We start from the raw sequence: 5,585 nt of genomic DNA, 5'->3' as shown, positions 1-5,585 counted from the left end.
AAAGGTTAGTGAACCACAACTTTTCCATAAGCACTTTTTAACTGAAAAAGATATAAGTCAACTTAAATCTCAAATCAAATTGTGCTAGCACTGTCTCACCATCACATTCCCACCAATGGAGTGCAGAGGAGAGGGCTGCTCGCTCTCGTGGTCAGCTGTGGAGTGCATCGTGCACAGCTGACCACAATGATGCCAGGTTGTGGCCTGTGGCAGGAATCAGAAAAGTCTGGCTTTTCCTTTCCCAATATTAGGCGGAAATATACTGAGTCATCCAACCATATAAATTAGGCTAAATTATAAGATTGTCAGTTGTAGAAATCCAAGACAACATCAAATAGAATCAAATAATTACAGAAAAGAGCATCAGTAGTTTTCAGTAATATCTTCTCATACTGTGTTCTAATACAATGCCAAGCATGTTTTAGTTTTTATTTTTTGTATGCAAAATCGCTGCAGTAAACATGAGTGTGCTGTCAGGCACACAGAGTGCACTGGAGACACTGCAGAGCTGCCACACATACTACGTACGTTTCTCCAGTCACCTCACCCTGCACATCATCACCAGCTGCACACACTGACTGTGTAAATTAGCAAAGACGACAGGGTGCAGTTCTTTGTTTTTTGCCTCCACCTTCACATCTGACCACTTCTTTTTTTTTTTTTAAATTTCAGGTACTCTCCTGTTTGATGAACTTAACCTCAGGCAGCAAAATGTTGCCATTCACTGCCTTTTTTTGTGACCCAACTGCTATGGCCACTAAACAATATGTGCTCATGAGCAATATGAACACCTTGTTTTCTGTGTCAGAAAAATGAGTTTTCTTGGTCTTCCTTTCAGTTGTTGCTAAGACAAAAGAATCACTGCCAGCCAGCTCATGTCTATGCCTTAACAATCATGAAGTGCTGTGCACTGACCATTTATGTGTAGAGGGCAGGATATGAGGTTGATCCACACGGGGACAATTCCAAGTTGATTTGGGATTTATAAAAGGAAATTGAGTACTAGCAGGTGTAGATTCTCCACATGGTTTTATAAATGAGGCTCCAGATAATGGTTTACCAAAATCAGTGTTTACACTGTAGTGTGACCTTTCTTCAATTCTCTGCTTGTAATTGTGCTTTGTGTACCTGAACAGCACAAAAACACATTAAACTACTGACCAAAGGAAACAAACTGTAGGTGTAACAGCCCAAGCCTAACCAGAGTAGTCACACTCCTGTACAACATCTATCAAGTTGTAAACACTGCTGCTGGGATAATGCATTCTTACACTGAGTCTTGGCAGAACATAGCTGCTGCACATAATGATGTCTGATTATATTCCTCACAGTGTGATAAAACAAAGCACAGAGCACACAGGGACAATGTGGAGCTTGTACTGTACTCAAATATAAAAACATGATTCTTACTGACTTCCATAAGGTATCTGTCAGAACAGCAAACTATAATAAATGGTTGCCCCTTATGAATCACACTCCCTCTCCTCCAGTAATGGTTTCCTATAGGTACCCTGGGTTCATCTGCTTACACAAGCCCAAGTAAAACTGAGTCCTCCCAAATACAAATAACACAAATATTGAGGAAAAAGTGTAAACAGATGACAAAAGGTATAACAAGGTAACAGGGTGGCCAGAATCATTTAATTAATCCCCTGCTAGCAGCAGATGGGCGTGAGCTTAGCGGCTCCTAGTAAGAGCTAATGTATTTTTGCACTTAATATAATGACGGTCAACGATGGCTCAGGTGAATGGGGCTCTGGAGTGTGAGGACTTGTGTAGGGAGACTCGGCAGAAAATAGAAAGCACCTCTAAGTCAGGGGTTCCTGTGACCTACTAACTCATAGGATATAGTGTCAAGGAGAGTGCAGGCAGGTGAATGGAAGTGTTGCATTAATGTAATGCTCTAGACAGGGAAATCCTCAGGACTACAAAGCAGTATGTCCACACACATGCTTCTTGGTGGGGCAAAGGAGCTCTCAAACTGTTATGACATGTAAAGATGACTATTAAATCTATTGATTGTTTTCACCCAGTGTCATATTTGGCAACATAACAAACCCACAGCAAATGGTGGTATTGTTTCAAATTCATGCTGATAACTAATCAATAAAAATAGGTTTTTGTAACCAATATTGATATTCGTGTGCTTGTACTAAAGGTGCTGCAGGAAAGGAAAGATTTCAAATGCAACATATCAAATGTTGCCAGGGAGGTTAAAATAAAAGAGGGGACAATTTACATATGTCTTATTGGAGGGTTTATTAGCACACTACAGTACACTGAATACTGAATTGCCACATAATCTGTCCCTGGTATCTAGGCTCACTTCAGCACTGGGAAACTGAAATTAAAAGCCACGGGAGGCTTGTACGGGGACCAAATGTGAAAATTACACACACTTGAGGGACAGACTGTATTAGCTTAGTGGATGCTCACTGAGAATAATCTATCACCCATCCTCCAAATTCCCTCCGAACGTTACCAGGGTTACAGCAGCCCTGAGATTTCACATGCACTCCTTCAATTTCCATCATGTGCCAGCTAGTGAGGCTTTGCTCTGCTTCTATGGAGGAGAAATTTGTTCTATAGTGTGACTTAAACATCATTGCTCCTTACAAACAGACTTTGTTTTTCATATTACCTGCTAGTCAGACTTAATCATATGCTACCAACAGATATTACAAATGTGTCACAATGCAATAATATGGCGGCATATCTTGACTTCTGTTTATATTATTACATCTTAATGTTAATTTTTACACTTGTATGGAACGCTTGGTTCGCAACTTGTATGTCTTGTATGTCCTGTCTTAACAGGTCTGAGGGTTGCCCTTCTACTACAAGAAGGGAACAGGGAATAAATGACATCCACACTCATTTATGTGGCTGTGCATCATCCGGGCTATCACAGACCATTAATTGCAATTGGCTAATATGAGCTGGCAGGCATTCCCCAGAGGTTGATTATCATGTCCGATCCATCTAGATCTCACTGATCCCACTGCTTTACCCCATGTCCTGCACTGGTAGTGTTGGACAGAAGGACACAAACAATGGCACCCATGAATGGTAGGGTCCAAAACCACAGACATATCCGACCAAGGCAGTAATCACAATATACTGTATAGTTGTAACAGCCAAGTGAAAAAGGCTGACAAACATCTGAAGCACAAGCATGAAGCTCTCAATGCACTGGTTTCCTCCAGCATCATGAGTTAGAAAGCAACTGAGCCTTTTATCTGCCTAACTAAACAACCCATAAGCTCAACAGCCACCATGGAGTCAAAAGAGGTCTGTATGTAGGTTGGCATGTGTAGGAACCCCCTTTGCACCCAGTGGGACTTGACTGGGTTGGAAAACACGGTGGATCAAAGACACTAGCAGGGGCTAGAGGCAGAGAGGCATGTGGGATTCCTTCAGGGGGCTGCAAAGACTCATTTAATCCCTCTATACCTCCCTGTCCTCAGCAGCTGTTGGAGACGGAGGGGTTTAAGACGCCACGGGCTGAGACCCATAAGAGCAGATTAGGATGGAACAAGAAGGAGGAGGAGGACGACAGGGGTGATTTTTCGTCACAAATATGGAACATGGTAAAGGCCTTGCTGTTACAGTGCTGAAGGCCTGTCAATCACTCATGCAGAGACACAGGTCCCTGGGCGGAGGCACAACATGGGTGTGCAATGTGGGCCATCTCCTTGCGCAGCGAGCTCTCTGACAACTGGTTGCCTCTTGGCATCTTTGAGCAAATGCCACGGTTAACAAGAATCTTTTTGGAGGGGTTTGCTTTGCTTTGCTTTGCTGCGTATGCAAAAGAACTGCTCAGAATATTCATATCCTGTCCCGAACAGCTGAATGCAGATTGCAGACCCAGCGGGAGCAGTTACAAAAGGAGAGAGACATGCAAGAAGATGGCATGGCATTTGGAATTGGTGTCAAACTGCTTTTAAATATCTGTGTTGCCTGCGGTCAACCAATTGATTTGCTGTAATATACATTCTAAATCCCCCTGGTGCAACCAGCGTTGCTTATTTGTGGGCAGTGTAGTATAGAAAGAGAGCGACAGATTAACATACGCCATTATATTGAGACAGGAGATTATTTGAGGCCATTTCAAGCTGTGACCATTCTTGCCTGAAACATTTTACACAGACACAGTCTAAAGGATTACTCTGTATTTACAAACTTGTTTAAACAGTTGACTGCACTGTAATTTCAGAGAATTAACTTAATCTACACCATCTTGTACTCCAGCTATAATCTCTGCGGGGCAATAAAAGACGGAGAAACATAGCAGTGCATCTGAAAAGCAAATTTATTCCCTTCATTCTGATGAGTTATTTACACCTTGTGTGTCCGTGTGCATAATCCTTGTTAGGGAAAACGTGCTGTGATTCTGCAAAGATCTTGACATTTGCAGTGCCTAAATGCAGTGCAGCACTCTTGTCCACGCTGCTAACACAGCTAGAATGAGGTAATTGGGGTCATATCACTTGTCGTAGAGTTTAATTATTTTTGGATACTTTTTGCATATTAAACAGCACTGGCATAGGAACATCTGGGGGTGTAATGGTGATGGGGTGAAGTGTTTATTTGTGATAGAAGTGCGTAGGATTCCAGCATATGGGGTAGGATTATTACACTGGGGCTGTGGAGCTTAAATTAATGCATCCCCCAAGGTCAAACAGGGCAGGATTCGCATGGAAATCACGATTTTTGCTCTTTATTTTAATCTCTGCACTTGGCAAAGTTTTAAAAAGGTCAAGAATGAAGATTACAGTTAAGATTACTCTCCATTAAGGAGAGAAATTGAAGAGCAGACAAAAGTTAGAAAGAGTCTAATTCATCCTTTTGTCATATTTTTTTAATTATTTAGTTAAAAAGAGCTTGACTTGAAAGTGTCATGCAAATCTAAAACATACCGAAAATAATGGATTACACGGAAAACTGTGAGACATCTGAGAAAATTCGAAAGCACACATTAGTTTGATGGATAGACTGCAAGGAGTTTTCACTCACTCCAAAGAAATATCACAAGCTTTCACTTCCTTTGATATCCATCATCAACTCTTTCTGGAAAACTTTGCAAGTCCCAAAGAGTGGTAATTAATTTTGTGACAGCTTATTTAAAAAGTAAATCTCGTCTCATTCATGAAGGAAAATGCTTCTTATAAAGGCCAAAAAGACTTTTAAATCCTATTAGTGGAAAATAAGGCAGCTTTCACAATTTATGAAAAGGTTGTTTGATTTTTTTTCCAGATGTGTTATTGAAAAGGCTGAAAAAAGTGGGCAAAGTAGCCTCAAATCAATTCAGCTTGTCTGATTAAATCACCTTTCCTGTCAGACAGAGTTATGTGTCTGTAGATGTGATTCATATCTGTCTGTATGTGAATAGTGTCAGTGGGTTTTTTTTTACTTCTTGGGGGCAGCAAAACAAGCTGTAAACACAATATTGGTCCATTGTTAATACAAAAACACTGATTAGTGCAGCTTTGATAGAACTGAAGGTGACCAACATGCCTCTCACCCCACATTATTTAGACTAATCTGAGGTAAGATGAAAGCAACTCTGTAAGGCTAACTTTACC

Source organism: Epinephelus fuscoguttatus, linkage group LG20, assembly GCF_011397635.1.
Source record: "Epinephelus fuscoguttatus linkage group LG20, E.fuscoguttatus.final_Chr_v1".
Taxonomy (NCBI): domain Eukaryota; kingdom Metazoa; phylum Chordata; class Actinopteri; order Perciformes; family Serranidae; genus Epinephelus; species Epinephelus fuscoguttatus.
Note: the sequence above shows the minus strand (reverse complement) of the source record.